This window comes from Dermacentor albipictus, chromosome 7 (genome assembly GCF_038994185.2).
Source record: "Dermacentor albipictus isolate Rhodes 1998 colony chromosome 7, USDA_Dalb.pri_finalv2, whole genome shotgun sequence".
NCBI lineage: Eukaryota > Metazoa > Arthropoda > Arachnida > Ixodida > Ixodidae > Dermacentor > Dermacentor albipictus.
In genome coordinates this window covers 73,133,449-73,154,423 of record NC_091827.1, presented here as the reverse complement: position 1 = coordinate 73,154,423, position 20,975 = coordinate 73,133,449, and the positions used below count along the sequence as shown (strand labels likewise).

The following is a 20,975-nucleotide window of genomic DNA, read 5'->3' as shown; positions in this document are numbered from 1 at the left end:
CTGGCAGTTAGCCATCCAGCTCCATATCTCCTTAGTATCTTCGGACGCACAGTACACGACGCAACGTCACAGAACACATACCCAGCACTTGAAATTCTTCCACATTCTATGCTTGTGCCATGAACTCTTCTACATATCCTGACACAAGACTGTGGTCTGGCCAAAGAATACAATTTTATCTCCTATCTGTTAGATTGGCTCGTTCAGCTACGTCCTGCTCCAGAAGGAATGTTCACCTAAAAACAAAAGCGATTAACAAAAAAGCAAGCACTTGCACCTTCAAATAAGGTATCGCACTTGAATTGGCAAACCTGCAATACTGCTCAAAATTACACCTGAAACATGAAGTGGTATCTATGTTCAGAGCCATGATAAATTGCTCTACCAAGTACGAAATTTCTTATGATTTTTCTTCTTGTGCTCCTTTATTCATGCTGCCAGATTGATGCTGTTCACAGGAACTTGAATTATATTTCGTATTTATGCAACGGTGTTCTCTTATTCCATGCCATGTTTTTGGTACTTATACGATGCCTGAAAGTAGAAGAGAAGAAGTAAGGACATTAGGTTCAGGTAATACATCATTCCTTAGCCATTCGGAACGTTCCCTAAAAGATTCATGAAGATGATTTTTTTTTCAAGTTAACGTGGTCTTACTTTAGCTGCGTTGCCTAAACAGTTCAATCGCAGCATTATGTACCCGTTGATTGTTCGTCTTTCACATCTTACACTTACGTCTTGGAACGTTATGCCATGTTCCATTCTTTCTTCCAAAGGACTTCGTCCCATGTTTTGTAAGAGACTATATTTCACAAGTGGACATAACTGTAAAGGCTGGACAGAAAAAGTCTGCACTTACTTGGGGGAATCAGGGGTCGTTCACCTAATTTTGTTTTGTGGCGTTGATGGTCAATCCAGAATTAATGGGCTCGATTCTGGGTGTGATACAGAATATTTGGTGATGATAATAAACTTGGTATGCAAAACATTTATACTTATTCGCGTTTTATTGTACCTGCAGTCGCAAAAAGTATTCCCAATATACCAAGATGTCGTTGGACAAATGCACTACACTACATTGACGTAGAATAATGGATTTGATTTCTGTGCCTCCATACAATTGGCGTGCTTTACACTTGCTATTGCGAAAACGACATTTTCCTTTGTCCTATTTGGGGTAAAAGCACGCATAGCAGATCAATACACACACACACACAGACACACACACACACACACACACACACACACACATATATATATATATATATATATATATATATATATATAACAGAAGGGCCTTTCAGATTCCGCTTTAACAATCATAAATCCCACGCTAACACGTTGCCCAACCTGCCCATCTCAAAACACGTACATCTTCCTGACCACTCATTTGATAAACTGAAAGTCACGTTGCTTGAATCTGGATTTCGCTCAAATTATGATAGAGAAGCCCGCGAATCCTTCCTTATCTATAAGTTTGATACTGTCGCGTGTGGTATGAATGAATGTGTAGGAAAATTGAGTTGCCTGTCTTTGTAGCCCGTCACTTGTCCCTTCTTCTACTAGTACGTCGCTATTCCCCTTTTTCTGTGTCTGTGTTTGCTTGATAACATAGCACATATTGAGCGCATATCGACGTTTTGTTGTCACGTGGCGATTGGTTTTTACAATTCATTTCGGTACGTTTTTATACTTTGTATCTTAGATTATATGTTTGCAATCGCCATCGGTCTATACACGTGTCAGCTATCCTTTGAACGATTCGGATGTATTTTGTTCGCCCATTTTATTCGTTTTTCATGTTAACGTATCTTCATTTGGTTGATAAGCACATGTATATTAACTGTACTGACACCATGCAATGCATTCTGATGAAGGCCGGACCCCGGCCGAAACGTCAATAAACCGCTTCATACGCGCGTCTACTTCACTGTATATATATATATATATATATATATATATATATATATATATATATATATATATATATATATATATATATATATATATATATATACACATATACACATACATACACAGAACATTCCATGACACTATTGTCACAACAACCGTTATGTCTGTGAAAAGAACCACGTCATCGGCTCTTCACCTTGATCAACAAAAAGAAAGGTAGACAAGCTTATAGCTCAGCTGGGGCGCTATAACGTAAAGTTGTGCCAAACTTTTGTATTCCAATTCTGCAATCAATCCTACACTATTGGTCAAACAATTCTCGAGTCGCCGCCCACAGTGACTGCCACTCACGCGACGTCACGAAAACAGTGAAACCCACGTGTGCGTATGTGATATGATATGTACGCACCGATTATGCAAGATTAAACCGAACGAAAGCAAAAGAATAACTTCCGATTCGACGCCTTTGTCGCCATTAGGCGTCGTTTGAACAAAGGCTACTGCTCAAACGTCTCGGGGCTACACCCACTTTATTTGTCTGTCATGAGAAGTAAAAAAAAAGCCACAAGAAATCCCTACGTCAGAGTTACCTGTACGGCCTAAAGACGCATTAATAAGGTGAACAAAACTGACAGCTTTTTTAAATATCCGGATACTGTTCCGTACCAAAAAGTACAGAAGATAGCTGCCCGCCGCACGCTGTGCCACTGGCTATTTGGAGCTGCCGAGGGCATAGATTTATTGGCATATATCATAACATATTGCGTCACAGTATAACGTTATCGAGACCTTGCTGCAAATATACGAGATCGTTCTGTCCACTCTGCAAGGCTGAGGATTGGTTTTAGCGCCAATTTAAACCTTCCGTTGCATGCCACCGTAATTTTCAACCAGCCTGCACAAGCGAAGTAACATCAAGCATCCCAATCGCAGACACCGGCGCCACCCTGCTCATCCGGTTATCTACTTTCCCTGCGCTGGCTCGGCCCCATCGAAACTCTCTTCATTTGAGCGTGCTCCTCACATCTTCTGAGCCATTTAGATGATAAAAACGGCTGAGTATAGACAATTCTATTCGCTTTCAAAGCAAAAAGAAAGTGATATCCTACAAACGAGAAGCGCATTTGATTGGGCTTTCCAAATAACAGTTCGGGTTACCGCCCGATGCTGCCGTCGGTGGTTAGGGAAATTTCACATCAGGAGATGACAATAAATAGAGATAATAGTTTTACGTTGTAGGACCCCTGTTTGTACTGGAGCAGATGCCCGAGAGAAACGATTCTTCGGGACGTGCAAGGCCTCCCTAGGTCTGCGTGTTAACCATAAGATTTACTTGCCGGGGAAGATGAACTTTCAAATGCCTTTTGCTGGTATGAAAAAAAAGAAACACTACGAGGATCAGGTGCATCAGGACGCCTTCTGAATTTATAGATAGTTCTATAGACAAAAAGAAATGCGCAGTACTGTCAACGTGTAAGAAACAACAATGTCTGCTGAGAAAAGCTCGAACTGGCTTGTGCAAAGAACTTCCGATCTATTTTCGGTCAGGAAGATTTACGACTGGATATTCTAATTTCGGAACCACATTTGAAAAGGTTGCAGACATTTAGGGTTACTCCTTCTAATACAAATTGTAACGCAACATCAACAATTCGCTTATATCTTGAATTTACAGAAAGAGTCATTGTTCGTAATCACAGCTGGAAAACAAAAGTACAAGGGCGGGAAAAAAGGCATTTGTGTTGATTCAATACAGTTTTTAAGTCACGGTCAATAATATTTCTCGGCCTAATTTGTACTACAATTTTGTACTAGTGCAATATTGGTCACTTCTAAGGACTCATATATTCATCCAAAACGTTTCCGCTATCGGCGTTATATTAAAAACCAACTCCTCTCTTCCTTCATCCTAGAACAGCGCAGGATGAACACCGGCTACGAAACTCCCTAATGGGAAATTTGAGTGCTGCTTGATGCGCTTTCTTTATTTTGCGATATGTTGGATGGCTCGCACAATTCGTGTGGTGCGACACACTGCAAGCGAACACAAGAGGGGAGACACTGTCGCCATTCGCGAGTTCGCGAGGCAGCGTGTGGGTGACGTGCGGGCGCGATGAACAGCAGACGCCGCAAACAGACCTCCACTCCTGCTGCGCCTCGTTTCCATATGTTTGACGCACGCTCCTCTGGCGCCATCTAGTAGCCAACTTCGCCGCAGAGTCATTCTGGCACGGCACTGCGCTTTGCTTCCTACGCCTTTTCCTATACCCTCCTCCTCTGATTTTTCCCTCATGGTTTCTCTACAGGCTACCTCTCCACTTTCTTCATCACCCTCATCACCCAGTGCGCTTTGTGTTCGCTCTTTCATTCTTCGCTGTGCTCGTTCGCTGGGTTATCGGGTACGCCAACTCTCGATGCAGCAACGGCGACCTCAGAGCTGCGCTCTAGAAGGGCTCACGACCAATGAAAGGTCTGTGCTTTCTTTTAACTGCCAATAAAACTTACCTTTTCCGGTTCTTTCTTTTTGTTTCATTGGACCTTCTTTTCCAAGAGTGCGTGATTTTCCCGAAGGGTCCAGAAGTTCTTGATTTGGAAACCAAAGGAAAATATAATGCTACAAGATTACAAATGCTATTCGAAGGAACGATAGACATTTCCGTTCATTTCTGTATTCCTAATGCACTTAGGTATTTTGTTGTCACTTGTTATCATAATCACAGAAAAATCGGGATAAATGATGATTTTGCCGCTGCTAGCAAAAGAAATAAAACCACCCCACTTTTTGCCCTGATACTAAAAGCACCTGCCACCAGCACCCAGAAAAATGGCTTTAGTTGGGTTACTCGTATTTGCATAGCATTGAATGATATCAAAGTGCACACTGTCTTCCTTTACATATCCGAGCCTTGAAAGTGCTAATTTGCATAGAACAGCCCAGTATTATGTTGACAATATTACCTTTCATTTTATAATGCTTGAGTGATACACTAAGCATGTTCAGTGTGTAGAGCCTACACAAACCCCGTTAAATCTTTTCGCTAACGAAATTAACAGATCATCTGTTCGATAAATTTCCGCGGGTGATTCACGTTAATTGGATGATATCAATGGCACGTGTCTAAACAAGGAAAACTAGTTTCTCACGATTGCTAGATTAGGGTACTCATTTGTTCGAATACACATGTTCGCTACATCTTATACACATGTCGAATACATCTTACATAGATCTGTATTTATGACTGCCTTTAGTCTTCTTTGTCAATAAAATGCTTTGCAATGTTCTAAACATATCACACGGAATCTTCTACCACACTCGTCTGCGCTTCTCTTCGTAGACAACCATGATTTTTATCCGAGTTACCATTTATATTCGGCTGTATGCATTGTACGACTTTATAAGGAATATTTATGCATCGAACAATCTTATGTTCGATGCCTAACAGGTTGATGTCTGAACATTTGGCTGTATGAGCATAGGCGCTCCGTAACCAGTTATGCCTTCTCAGATGTTGCGCGGCATTGCTCTGAGCATGGGTGCACTCCAATCTATGAAGACACCACAATACTTTCCGCGCATAGAAATCAGACTACACGGGAGATTACTGAGGGCTACTATATCAGCAAAAAAGGATCGCGTTGTGTAAACGTGCCATCATTAAGCATGTGTGACAAGGAATTCGAATTTTAAACCGCCTCATAGAGTAGCATTAGATTAGAGGACTTTGAGTTTTTGCTAGCGCACTGTTAATGACGCCATCGATGGAAGAGCACGGGGCTATAGGTTTTAGTACATAAATTTGCGCATGCCTTCAAGAAAAGTTCACGCTGTCTGTGAGTTTATTATGAGTTCACTCAGCGTGGTCCTGAGTGTTCCTTCCTTCTGTCTTCTTCGTCTGGCGCCGCTATTTCAAGATGTTCCTATAAATGTGTTAGATAATGCAGTTCAAAATATATTATTATAAATAAAACCACAGTCACCTAAAAGATACAATGAGTTGACTGGCAATCTGCTTTGAAGAAATGACTACATTAGGTAGATCCGGAGGCAACGTGCTTGTTATATTTTCCGGCACGTTTATTGCTTATATATAACTTTCACGCTGAGATCCCTCACTGCTATAGGTTGTCCTGCATTTTGATTTAAATGAAAACAAGTTGCACATCACAACTACAAAACGTAAGCAAATATGGAAAGTGGCCCATACAAGCATGGTCTTGCACCTTCTATGGCTCGTAAAATGTCGTGGAGACTGGCGAATTGTTACATAATGCAGCAGCAATATTTTCTTTGGTTATTGCACGCTAGAGCTGGATCACAACGAGGGACACGAAGGCTTGCTCTATCAAATATACTACCATCTGAAGGCTGGCCGTATCTGCCGCATAATTTAACGCTTGCATGGGATCAATAAACTAATAATTGCAGGACAAACTGCGCAAATGAGCAAAAGTATAAAAGGACGCAGGAAAATTAGAGATAAATGTGAAAGTCAAAGAGGATCGGCAAACCCCGGGACCGCTGGTAAACTAGAAGCAGCCGCATAGGCTGCGGCAAAAGTGCACGAAGGCTGCTGCACATTGTTCTGTGTTACAGAGCTGCAATGACACGTACAAAGCTGGGCTTCACTCATGCTGCACCAAATGCAGGCACCGACACATATAAGAACTTCAAGGAAAAGTACCGCTTGCGCGAGCCTAAATAGAACGGCAATTACTGGCCAAATATCGTGGAGAAACTTTGGAGTTTAGGTGTAGTTATCACGCTATTGTAGGCTCTGACGCAACCGCAGTTTACATTGCGACTACTCTTACTCGCCGATCACCCCATTGTTCTCGATACATCAGCACTTTCCTGTTCTCGTTGCGCTTACTATCAAAATCTACCACAGCTCTTGTTTGACTTGTTCCGTCCCCTCTTGCGAAGCCACATCGAAGACCACGAATTCGGATGAAATAGCCAAAGAAATTTATCACTTGCGTAATTAAATCGATGTTGTGCTTCTGATTCTGACATCTATATAATTCTGACATCTAAACAGCCAGCGTGACCTTACTCTTCTTATGTGATAGGCGATCCTGCTACGAAGCGGGATCACGTATAAGGAATATAAAATGTCCTTGCTAAACGACACACATAGGATTTAGTGCTAGGCGAAGCAGCCGGGACAGCCTGAGCAGCGGCGCGGAGGAAAAAGCGAACCTTCAGCAAGCCTTCGAGCCTGTAGTTTGACTTCATAACAAATTAAACAAAAAAGCTCTAACATTGCTTATAGGTCACGCCTTGCGTAACACTGTTTATTGCATGCAGAATAGCAATGTCTTTTTTTTCTTTCGGCTTTGCTCCCGTTATTTTCTTTTTATTGCAGGTAATATGCCGCATAGGAAGAAGTGCTAAAATTCCTGTACAGCACTTTCATGTCATTTCTATGCTCCACTACTACGATTTCTAGCCAAGACTTAGAACTTTATGTCTTTCCTCCTTAGTATCAACAACGCGAAAACTCTACAGCGCCGAACACTTCCACAAAGGACCAGAGCTGCTTCTTGCGCTGCGTAAACGGGAAGTATGTCGTACTAATCAGTGAAAACCGAATTAATTCTCATTGTCATCTGTAAGATGCGCGAGAAGATCGGAGCAGGCACGGAAGCTCCATGAAGAAGCAAGAAGTGAACGGGTGCACGAGCGTGGTGGAACGTGGTGAGTGTGTTCGAACGAGTAGGAAAGCAGTTCCGAGCTCCTGGGATGAGCGATGTGCCGCCGGCCGAGACATCCGTGGCAAGGTGCGGATGACGGTGGAGCCGAACGGGGACGAGGATGTTCGAGGTACAGGGGCTGCAGCTCGAGGCTCTGCCTAACACGAGGACCACCAGTCCGTGAACTGCCACACCTGAGTTGTGCCAAGCAGCGTTCCACTCTGGCACAGAATTGGCTGTTCTAGATGCGGCCCTTACGTGCGGCCAAAGCACCTTTGTCGCAAGCGGATTACGAGTTTTGGCGCGAGGCTAGCTGTCCTGGATGGGACCTGGGCGTGTCGTCGTCGCAGCCGACTCAAGCACAGATATTCTACAGTGCCGTGGCGAGGGAACTGTGGGCCTCTCAGCCCTGGACTGTTTAGGCTGTTTGTCCTCGCGTGCTCTCGCTGATCTAATTAGGCTCTGTGTATTTGCTTAAATGTTATGAATAAAACAAAGTTCCCAAAACACTCCCTGTCTTTCTTCCGCATCACTGCGCACTAGCAAAACTGCCAAACGGCCCTAAACACAACACTCTGTTATAAGTTGTTCGGCACACCGCTTTTCTGGGCCGGTTCTCTTCCACAAGATAATTTCCTTGAGCAGTTCGTTCATACCTTGTACACGAAAGTTCTCGCTGCTGAATGTTGGCGATATTACTAAGCATTTCACATGTTCATGAATAATTCATTCATGTTCACGTTGCTTTACTAAAGGACATTAAATATGTGCCACTCGTATACTCCTAATAAGCCAAGTTTTTATGGGCGTGAGTCGATTGCAGAGACAGCTCACCATCAAACAAGTAAATTTTCTAAAGCTGTAGTATATCTTGTATTTAGTATGCATTGAGATATATATCTGCAAAACATTGCCTAACATGTGTTGCTTGGTCAGTGTAAGCAGTGATTTTCGAATAATATTAGCAGCACCATTATTATTTTACACCTATGGAATAGTCACCTTCCTTCTGCACGCACACATATCACTATTCCGCAATTCTGGCTTCACAATGCTGTATTTTCAGCGCAAATTGAAACATGATTAGGCAAATCTAAAGCACAAGAGCTTAGGAGTTATGGCGTGATAGTGTAATTTTCTACCAAAGCTGCCATGCGGGCAGGTTTTGCGGGTGCCTCAGTGTATGTCTCACCCGAAATAATACCAACGTTATGTGAAACCTCGAACTTGTGAACATAACGCTGCGTTCTTGTAACGTCTAAGTACTTCACGCTTAATTTCTCCACGTGTACCATTTCTCCACGTGTACCATGTACCATGACGCCTATGTCAGTGTGTCCCAGTAGTTTCGAAACATAAATTTTAGTATTTACCCAGACGTACTGCATAACTTTACTGTTACTTTTCTTATATCTAAGAATATGCTTTTTTGAATTCCTTGACAAGCGATACTATGGTCGCTTGGTGCATACCAAGAAAAATGGATACAAAACGATTGCCCACCTGCTCTTTCAGATATCACTGAGGGTATTTCCACTTCATTCGCCAAAATGCTTGTAAGGACTGTTAGACATAGAAATATTAAGGGAGAGAGATAATACAAAAATGGTAAGAAGCAACTCTAGTAATAAAATGTCATAGGCATACCAAGAGCTCGAAATTTTTCAGTTGCAATTAGTGATACAAGTAAGCACGTCCCAAGGACTCGCGTTTATGTTGCGAGCGTTGATGAATTGAAGATATGGAGGCAGGTGGTATTATTGTGAAAGTGAAAAGAATGTGGACCATAGTTGGTAGTAAGTATTCTATCTGTCGAAGTGTTAGAGTTAAGTTACGCTAAATATGGCGTTTTAGTTCATAACATGACAAAGAGATAAGTTGCTTTGGGCAAATTTAATAACAAATAATTAATAAAGTTCAAATTATTCTAACTTTTTGCGCATAAGCTTCGCAGAACAGAGCTACTATAATACAGGGGATACTAACACCTTTACTATTTTCAAGAAATCTGCTTACACTATATTTTGGTTTCCCGAGTGCCGTTCAGAACGTGGTCTTAAGTCCACTTATGAAGACTAACTCGGAGCGCGGAAACCAGCAACACTTATCGTTTGCTGTACAGTAATCCGCTGAAAAGTTTTCAGAAAATATACTATCTGAATGTCGCACCACAGAGGTATACATTGCTAACATCATTTCCTGTTACCATCATTTGTGTAATTTGTGGCAGCTTTCTCAGCATTCCAGTTTTTGGGGCCTTTGCTAAAAATGATTTGATTAGTTGTTAAAGAACAGTAGAAAGGCGCAACACCAGCACTATAATTTGAACTAAAATAATTACTGGTGTTCTACATACCAGAACCACAACCAAATTGCGAAGCACGCCCTAGCAGAGAACTGCGGAATATTTTGACCACCTGATGTTCTATTACCTGGTCATAACTCTAGACTCGGCTTATTTTTGGCCTCTTCACCACTTGAAAACGCGACCGCCCAAGTTTGGGATCGGGCCCTCAACCTCGAGCTCTACAATGCTTCGCGATATCCACTGGGCTAACGCGGCGTTCATTACGGCACTTATCTGTCGGGGTGATACTCGGCAATCATACTTTTGCAGCAATATTCTATTATATATGTATTTATATAGGAGGCATGGTTGCGAAAAGTCATTTGGCTACTTTATATTGACTAAATGGAAGTAAGCCATCAGCATCATCGTCAGGCTAACTTTTATTGCAAGATGCAAGATGAAGGCCTCTCACTGCAATATCTAATTGCATCCTCTCCTGCACTAACTGCAGCTTGATCGTGCAAATTTCTCAATTTTATCACCCCACCTACATTTCTGTTATCCTCGACTGCGCTTCACTTCTCTTGGCACCCATTCTGTAACTCTAATTGTCCACTGGTTATGCATCCACATTACATGGCCTGACCAGCTCCATTTTTTCTTTCAACCTTATTTAGAATATCAGCCATCACCGCTTGCTCATTGATCCACAATGCAATCTTCCTGTTTCTTACTGTTAAGCACACTATTTCTCGTTCTATTGCTCTTTTTGCAGACCTTAGCTTGTTCTCGAGCTTCTTTGTGAGTCCATGTTTCTGTGCCATACGTTAGCGCCGGTAGAATGTACTGACTATGACATTCCTCTTCAATGATAATGGTGCGCTACCAGTCAGGATATGAGAATGTCTGCCGTATGCGCTCGAACCATTTTTTTTCAGTAAATTTGCTTCGCAAAATCAGGGTCCCCTGCGAGTATTTTGTCCAGGTAAGCGCACTCCTTCACAAATTAGAGGCTGCCTGGTGATCCAGAACTCTTGTTCTCTTGCCAGGCTGTTGAACATTATCTTTGTCTTCTGCATCTTAATCTTCAACCCCAATCGTACACTTCCCCAGTAAAGGTCCGCAATCATTTGTTGTAATTCGTCCCCAGTGTTTGTCAACAGGACAATGTGGTCTGTAAACCGAAGGTTACTGAGATATTCGTAGTTTATCCTCACGCCTAAGCCATGAAAAGTACTAAACCTTGGTGTGCAACTACTGAAGATATGTAGAACAAAGCGTTCACGTCAATTAACGTGATAAATAAAACATGATATACACAACCTGCTTTAAGCAAGATATGAGTAGCGCCAGTATCGGCAATTTTACTCGTTCTCTTCACAAATATGAGTATAGTTTATAGTCACATGCTGAACTGCTACCCTTCTGATATATGCTCAGTAGATGTACCAAGCACTGTCACTTTATTACCGTTCTTCTCTAACATACTCATCCAGCCTGGTATGGTACGTTGTGGTAGCATATTGAATGTTTTCAGTGGATAACTCACATGTCCTATTCGCCAACCTGTTATTGTACATGAACGCCGATGTAGTAAAGAAGGGGCAATCCGTGCTTTAAAAAATCCCCATATTTCATGGAGTGGGCTTGCATTAACACATACCATGCTTCAACACTCACGGAAGGTCAATAATAAAAAGCTCTTGGTTCTGCATGAACAGTCTTATATTTTCATTGTCAGTAAAAAATCAAAATACGATATTTGAACTCAGTAGCTATTTGACAGTAGGATGCAGAATATGGGAGGCGTAATTCACTTAAGTATGCCATTTGAATGAAGAACTCCAGGAGCTACATTTAGGAACAACTTAGTAAAAGTGAGGCAAAGAAGTTGGCTTTACCAGAAAGTCAAAGCACCGATTGCGATAAAAATTTGTAGACAGCTATATGAAGTAAAGATAGTAGTTTTATTGACCGTGTAGACTTGGAAACATTCGCTCTATAACTGAATTAGCAAGCATGGTGTTAGCGCGCACAAGCAAACATGAACACATCACAACCGATATGCGCGGAAGCTTGCTGTGAAAATGATGCTGTGAGCAAGCGCAGCACCAGAAGCGAGCGAAGTGACTTTCGTGCAGTCTCAACTCAAGGAATGGCGAAAAGAAAGCGCGCACAAAGGTATGAGCCGTCTGCAGATATAGTTCAAGATAGGCAGGCCGGTAAAATACGCACTTGTTGACGGATTCGAAGTCGCACCCACTCCTCACTGGCGTGCTGTCTACCCTCTTGCATCCGTATAGGGCGTGCTGGATTGAGCCGCGATCAATTCCCCTTGCGCGCGGTAGCGAAATGGGCAGTCGCCTACGGGCCGCAATGTTACCCGCACCCCCCCTCCTCCCTACTTTTGATCCTCCCACGGCATTTCGGGAGATGGAAGACGGCGTGTTTGCTCTCCGCTTTCTTTCCTCGCGCGTATCCGATTAAGGCGTGATCGTCGGGTTTTTTCGCCTGCTTTCATTCGCAGATACACTATACGATGCGCTACGACGGCGTTATTGCCCGTGGACTTTATACAGAACATCACCGCGGCGTTGACGGCGATGGAAACGGCCATGGCATCGGCTACTGTACGGCTAGCGTTCCATATAGTTGTTATCGGAATAAAAAAGAGCCACCTTATGGTTTGTACACACGTCGCGGTGCAGCACAACGTCTTACATATCACCAATGGTGCTGTTTTCCACTCACATATTTAGGCTTTTGCTTCAGCATGGCGATGTAAGGCAGTGAATATTTGAACCTTATTGCAGCCAACACTTCGTACTGGCGTGAATACAACTTCTGTACATCTTGGAGCCAAATGACTCAATACATACGTTTACAATGTCCATGAGTCTTGAAACTATAATTTATCATGCCTTTTTTTTCCTGATTTTTGCAAATGGTGTCAGTCATTTTCTATGGCTTTGATTGGGCCATAGCTTTTCCAGGTCTTGTTTTTATACTACACCATTGCGTTTTCAACAATAACAATTTCGTGCATGTGCTACACATTAACCTAGGGTCGTCTATTTCATTCCTTGCTTGGTGGCCGAAAATCCCCAATCGCATGTGCTTTAGATTTAGGAATTCCCGAACACTTAGACGCTTTCCAACACCATAATGCCTTTGGCATAAGAAGTATTCGAATAACAACGGTATTTGCAGCAAGGTTAAAAATGAATCACATTTGTGGTGGTATAACAAACAGTACCGTCGTACAATAGAGCCGCTGGCTTTGAAATGGTCTAGATATAAAATGACGTTTCTTTGAGGGGGGGGGGGGGGCTAAATTTCAGCAGTCGGAAGTAATCGAAAAAGCAAGCTGACTCACGTTGACTTGGAAATTCTCATAAACGGAAAAAAGCAAGTTTTGGTCTTTCGTGCCATACCTTTTCGTGAAACCTAAAAACTACGAGCACGACATGGTATCTCCTGGTATGGTATCTCCTGGATTTACCACATTATATAATAATAATAATGAAACGTAGCACCAACAATATTTTGCAGATTTTATGTGGTACATCATAACGGCTTCACAGCTAGGCTTAGTTTCGAGGAGAGAGATGCTTAGTTAACTGCATAGGAGCACGTGAACCTCAGCACCCAATCATTGCAGGATTAATTATATTTTCATGGGACTTACCGCAAAGGCAAGTAAGGAAGGTCACTATAGATTTCATATTTGTGGAGATGGGCTATCAGTGTCCAGCGAATTGCCAAGAGAATGAACAAAGCCCGAACACGTTCTCGGCTTTAGTTAAATGATTTTGCCTGGCAAGCGAATAGGTGTCCTCAATAATGCGATGCCTTTCTAGTTTCCCGCAAGACAATTTGCGTGTGCGACATGCAAGTGTCCTCTGACAGCACATCTTTAAACTTCTCTTTAGAACAATAGATGCATTGTTTTGCCATGCATATGTTCCTTGAATAATGCTGTCAGAAGTCAAGAAAAAGTGATGTTGCTGAATATAGTACTATCGCATGGTAGTATATTCATTTGGTTGGCGCCATTACATCGCCTTCTATGAAGGGCTCAATATGCCATTCTATTTTTCTAGCGCTAGTTAGTCACGACTTTCTTAAAATAGGCTGAAATGCATGCCTTTATTGTTTTCTTTATATACGTGGTTCAGTAACCACCCTCATCAATTCTCACAAAACTCTACCAATTCTTTCAACTGTGTTTAGGGTAGGCATATAACACCACTGAATAGGGTGTCCATAATTGACAACAAAGAGCGCTTTTTTCCCTTCTACTTTGCCTATACTACACTTAGTTTTCAATCCAGAAGGTACCGTAAAAGCCTATCAACGTGGAACCAGAAATATTTCACAATCAGTGACGAAGTTATTACGTAGTCGAAGAACCATGCTTGTTCATCGGGCACTGGGTAGGTAACAATGGTCAATGCAGGATATATTGTGCCGATATACGCTGTGGAGAGTGCGAGTGAGAAGAAACCAAGAGGGCAGTTATTCAGTAGATAGCAGAAGGATTCGTTTGACTTCAGCCGTGTCGGCAGGTCTTTCTAAAATTTTTTTCATACAAGGCGCGCTTTTGAAAGATTGATTTATTGGTATCTCTAATTTTGCTTTATACTTTGACGTTGGTTTAATACTTGAATGCTTAGCTCTGAGTTTAGAATAGCAGACTCTTCCGTAGCGAAACTTCCCAATGGGGCCGCAAATTATTGCCTAGCCTATGGTAACATGAACCGACACAATGCAGCAATGCCTTTCTCACACTTGTATGCCACTCGTATCCACCCCCGCTTACTGTGGATTGATACCCTTGATGAACGCGTGTGGAGCGTCACTAACCTTTGAAAAAGATAAATAGAGCTACATAACAGCACTGTTTCAAAGTCGCGGCACTGCGTCTCTAATAAAATTAATAACTTCCTCACACGTAAATAAAGCATGGCATAACCATTACACACCTTTTCTTCAGTCACCAAATGGAAACACGTTTTGGATGAAGTGCTTTGCTTCCACATATGTCTGCGTCAAAAACGTTTAGCACTGCGTTCTTGCGCGAAATACCGCATATAGACATTAGCGCCTTATCCTTATGTCATTAGTGTAATAACTAGTGAGGTCTTATTGCTCAAGCATGTGCTCAGAGGGCAAATTGACAAGATTTTATTTAGGTGACCTCTGTGCACTGGCAGTTCAGAAACGATCTTGTTCCCGATGTGCTGTTTACTTTCGTCGAATACCGGGATACCACAGGATCAAGTTATTATTGTCGTAGAAATGATCAGGACGCTCGAGGTGAACGTCAGCTGTTTGTGTAATCATGAGGTTACATATAAAGTGAATATACGATAGTCAATGTGCCTTTGCCGTAGGGGCGAAGAGCTTGCAGCTGAGAGGGATGCAGACTTCATACGCGCCGCCTTCCTGCTCGCCCAGTGTTGCCCGTGCAACACGGGAGGAGGGAGAAACACGCGTTTCCTCTTTGAAGCCTGCTGTTGCTGCGCGTGGCATGGTTGAGGGCTACTCCGCGTGCCCTATGTGACTGGTGAGTTGGTCTCCGCAGCTTTCTCACACGCCTAGCGTGGGAGGTCGCGTTATCATGTTTCGGGCATACGTCGAAGCGGAAAGCGGCTCGAAGCTATCGCTCACTCCTGAAGCCGCTATTCATCATGCCAGCCTTCTGCCAGCTACTGTCCGAGGTCATATAGCGACATCTGTTCTTGGCTAACTGTGCGCGCACGAATCACACTTGTTAGTTTTATTCGCTTAGGTTGACTGCAGTTTATATAGTAAATGAAACTACGGCCCTCATTTCGCGTAGTTGTTCAGAACTTTGGTATCGCTATCAAACACATCATTTTCTATCAATTTGATTTTATCAAGTTACCTTGCCTTCAATTCTTCATGATAAACCACGGAAATTTAGGAATATAGTCAGTGACAAGAATTCAGCTTCGATTGAATTGTGTAATGAAAATGGTTGTACTATTGCCCCGAGTGACTGCTGCGAATTATTAAACACTGTATTGATGCAATTTTTTTCCGTCATGTCACCCCATGCTTATGCTTACATCCCGCTTGTCGGTTAGAATCCTATGAAACCTGTGTATTTGGATGCTGTTCGTACTACTAGTTTGAATACAAAGCTAAAAACATCTTGTGCAGTAGTTGATCATGTCAATTCTAAGATCCTTAAAAACACGCTGACGTATTCTTCTTGCTGCTGTCGCAGATTTTTAATAGGTCACTAGAATCATTCACCTTGCCTAATTATTGGAAGGGAGGGAAGGTGGTTCCACTGCATATATCAAGTCCCACTGACTCTCCATTATTTTATAAGCCTATATAATTCAGCAGCGTATCCTGTAAGCTCGTGGGAAATATCATTTACTCCCATCTTATTACTTTTGCGAGATGAAACTCGTTTTTCACTAACTGGCAGCATGGTTTCAGGATTTTCTTTTTCATGTGACACTCGTTCTTGCTTTTAATAATGATTTAGTGCTGCAGGCAAAGGACTAAAATAGATTGTATATTTTTAGATTTCGAGAAAAATTTCGGCTTTTTGTCTCATCAATTGCTCTTCCTTAAGTTGTTTAACCTAATATCTATGCTAATATATTGCGCTGGATTGAATGCTTCCTCCCTAACCGCCCCCAAAACGTATCTGCTAACGAACATTACACTTCCATGACTTTCGTCCAGTCTTGTGTACCTCAGGGTTCTGTTCAGGGTCCACTACGCTTTCTAATCTTCACTATTGACCTCCCCAAGTTCATTACTTCTGATATAAAAATTTGCGCCGTTGACTGCTTAGTTTACCATGTCATCACTAGCGCCTCTGTTCATGCTGACCAACAATCTGACCTTACCGCCATTACTTCTTGGTGGTCTGATTCTTTTATGACCTTAACAATTGTAAAAGCATACAGGGACTTCATCTAGCCCTTTTCTCGCAACAATACCCTCAATAACACGCCATTAGTCTCTGTACTATCTTACAAATGTCTTGACATACATCTAACTAGTAATCTCTCATGGAACGTACATTTCGAGTATATATCTAATAATGCTAGCGGCATGCTCGGTTTCATACGTCGCAATTTTTCCAGTGCGACTGCTCACTTTAAGACACAACATTATAAAACATCAGTACGTGTCAAGCTTGAATATGCCTGCATCATTTGGGACCGTTTTCACGCTAATCTAGCAAATATTTTGGATCACTACAGAACAGGGCCGCCCGTTTCATTTTATCAAATTATGCACGTCATGAAAGTGCATCATTAAGAAACTGACAGTCGGGTTACAAGACGTTGCAGTAAGCCGTAAGCTTATACACCTATGCATCTTTCATAACATATACTTCACACTTACTCTTCTTAAAGATCATTTGTTCCTTCAGCCACCTTACATTTCACATCGCATCGATCAACAAATGAAGGGGGGGGGGGGGTACTAACATGCAACTCCAAGTCTTACTTTGAATAATTTATACCGCGCACAGCCCACGACTGGAGCCACCTTCCCGCCTCCATCGCTGTCACCTGTGACTCCACTTATTTCAAGGAAAGCGCCAACCACTACGTATGTACTCGCCACTCCTCTCCGTTATGCCCATGGGCATTGAAAGCATATAAACCAATAAATACATAAATAAATAAATGAGCGCCTCTAGGGCCAAATGGCTTCTTCTTTAATTCTGCTTAAAATGTAGTAAGCTGACGGTACATGAGCGCATATGCATTTGTCTGTGGTATCTCTATATGCACAAACAACGCCATAGTTTAAGCACACGTCGCAAGCCCACCAAAACAATATCATTTTCGCATTGCTTTGTGTTGGCTATATTAGATCTTAGTCCATTTGGCTACAGCGAGAGTTGGTTGTAACAACCTCCATTCAGCCACTAGTAATTGTGCAGAGTGAATTGTGCTTTTACTGCGAAGCATAATAAACTGATGTACTGCATGAGAATAAATGTGTGAATATTTGCGTCAAAATTCTGTTTGAATATTACCCGACTGGAGAGTTTGTTCGGACACTTCTGTGGGGTAGGTAACGTCTTCTACAAATGAAGCTGATAATTAATTTGCATTGATCTGCTAGAAGAGTTATTTCCTCAGCCATATGTGGTCTCCATTGCAGTGATCAGGGGTAGGTGAAATCCAGGATTCCGCTTAAGTTTTTGAAAGAAAGAATAAAAGTCGTGAAGAAACAGGCCAACCTGGACGCAGTAAGGGTAAAAGCAGACCAAATCATGCGGGTACTTACAAAGAATTATGCAGCCTTAAGACAGTGAGAAGAAAATGAAAGAAAGGCAATGAATGAAACCATTCCTTCGCTGGCTTCAAAAGCAACATTTGAAGTGGGAAGAAAGACGCCTAGGCAACCAGCAGGTAAGGATTCCTAAGTAGCAAAAAACCTTAAAAAATCTTTAAAGAATGAAAGTTTCGAACTAGAAATATGAGATAGAATTCGCGACACTCAGAAAACTTATCAAAAAGGATACAGTAGGATATATTCGACATTATAACGTAAGAAAGCCCGAGGAAGCAGTAAAAAACAGACGCAGCATGAAATCAGTGAGAATTTGGCGTAGGGAAAACCATGATGTATGCACTGACATAAAAGCAGCGTAGTATCATCAGCAATTTTGAGGATACAGTAAAAGCAGCGGAATTATTCTATACTGACCTGTACAGGACCAAGAGCAGCCTCGATACCTCCAGTCAAAGTAGTAATGCACATATTACAGAGGCTCCGTTTATACCCAGAGATGGACTAAGAAGGCTCTTGCAAGACAACAAACGGGAGAAAGTGGCAGTATAAGATAGAATAACAGCTGATTTAATGAATGATATAGAAGAGATTATGCCTTATCTTATGCCTTCAATGGTCCCATACAGCTGGAAGAATGCCAACAATATATTAATTCATAAAAAAGCATACGTTGAAGAATGCTACAATTATCGGCCCATCAGCTTGTCTTCACTATGGTAGAGAATCTTTACCAAATTTCCAATAGAGTAAGGGAAACATTGGAATTCAGTCAACCAAGAGTACAACAACCTGTCTTCAGGAAGGTATACACTACAATGGATCCGATTCATGCCATTATTCAGTTATTGGAAAAATCCGCAGTGTACGATCAGCCTCTCTATATACCTTTCCTAGATTACCAAAAGGCATTTCATTGAGTAGAGATTCCAGCACTCACAGATACATTACGTAATGAAGGTGTACAGAAGGCTTACGTAAATATCTTGAAAAATATCTACAGAGATTCTGCAGCTACCTTAATGCTCGACAAGGAAAGTAGAAAGATACCTATTAACAAAGGGGCCAGACAAGGAGTCGCCATCTCTTCGATGCTATTTGCTGCATGCTTGGAAGAAGTATTCAAGCTATAGACTGGAAAGGCTTAGCAATAACGATCAACGCCAAATATCTCAGCGACCTTCGCTTTGCAGAAGACATCGTTCTGTTGAACAACACTTTGGACGAATTACAAGAAAGGATTGGGGACCTTAACAGAGAGTGTAAGTGTGGGGTTCAAGTTTTATATGCAGGAGACAAAGACAATGATCAATCTGTGGTCAGGCTCTAGGTCCTGTGAAGGAGTGTGTTTACCTAGGCGATTAATCCCAGGGAACACTGATAATGAGAAGGAGATTTACAGAAGAATAAAAATGGGTTGCAGCGGATACGGCAGACATCGTCAGACCATGACTGGAATACCACCGTTCCCACCAATCCCACCAAGGAAAGTGTGCAATCAGTGCATTTTCCCGATTCTAAGATATGGGTAAAAAATGTAGGCTGACAAAGAAGCTGCAAAACAAGTTAAGGTCCGCTCAAAGACCGATTGAACGAAGAGTGTTAGGCGTAAGGTTCAGAGAGAGGAAGAGAGTGGTGTGGATCAGAGAACAAACAGGGATAGCATATATTCTAAATTACATTACGAGAAAACGAACAGAGTTGGGTAGGTCATGTACTGCATAAGTTAGGTAACCGGTGGGCGACTAGAGTTACAGAATGGATCCTAAGAGAAGAGAAGCCCAGTCGAAGACGGCAGAAGACAAGGTTTGGTGATGAAATTAAGAAATTCGCTGGTGCTAGTCTGAATCGGTTTCCGCAGGACAGGGTTAAATGAAGATCGCAGGGAGTGGCCTTCATCCTGCAGTGGACTTAAAATACACTGTAAAACATTTGTGTCACTAGACGGAAGATTTTCGTCAATATACAGAGCAATCGCAGGTAAAAATACGGAAAGCATGTCGTATTTCAAAAATAAGGCAAAAGATGCCGTTAATACACGGACATGCTCCCCGTTTTAATTTTTATGGACATCTCACTGTAATAATACAGTGGATACACTCTATATGCACTCTATACACTCTATATACCCCCATATGCACTCTATACCGGTAGCAGTTTCCGGCGCATGCAGGCCTTGCAACTCAGATCATATGCGCAATATATGCGTGCGTTTACAATGTGCTCAAATTAAGCGCTTTGCAGTTACTACTACAGCCTACATATTTCGGTGAACGAAGTGCCGTAGGCATACGTGCCAATGTAAGCAGATTGGCGGCACTCAGGTTGTGCTGCACTGGGAATGACATTGGTGCTCTGTACGACAGAAGTTGTGCGCACTATAAGTCAGTAAAGAAATGCAGATGGTGGCATAATGACCATAACTGCGTTTACATTTATCAAGAAATGTTCTCGAAAGCAACTGGTGGCCTATAGATCCAAGTACAACGGCTGGATGATATTTTGGAATGTGGGAAGCGATTAACCCAAGAATGAAAGGGTTTTGCTGTACTTTAATATAGTTGGTTAAACTCAATCCCAGAATAATTCCCCAATATCTTGTCTCTGCGAATAACTGTCCATTCATTAACACAACGATCCCGCATAATCTGCACTGTTCATGAGTTCTCAATTCTTGTGGTAAAGTGCAATCGAGACATTTTGTACATCATCTTGAAACACGACCAGTGAGCGCGCTCGTTATTGTACGGCACAATAAAGACCGCGAGCATGT

The 20,975-nt window shown here is 42.1% G+C and overlaps 1 long non-coding RNA gene across 1 annotated transcript; it reads right to left on the bottom strand.

The window, feature by feature from the left end:
* Window positions 1-407: 407 nt before the first annotated feature.
* LOC135916100 (uncharacterized) lies at window positions 408-13,773 on the bottom strand. The gene is made up of 5 exons (XR_010568851.2): window positions 13,587-13,773; window positions 9,112-9,171; window positions 4,420-4,497; window positions 860-935; window positions 408-534 (listed from the first exon to the last, which is right to left on the bottom strand). It is a non-coding gene; the product is annotated as an uncharacterized lncRNA (long non-coding RNA).
* Between the last annotated feature and the right edge of the window lie 7,202 nt (window positions 13,774-20,975).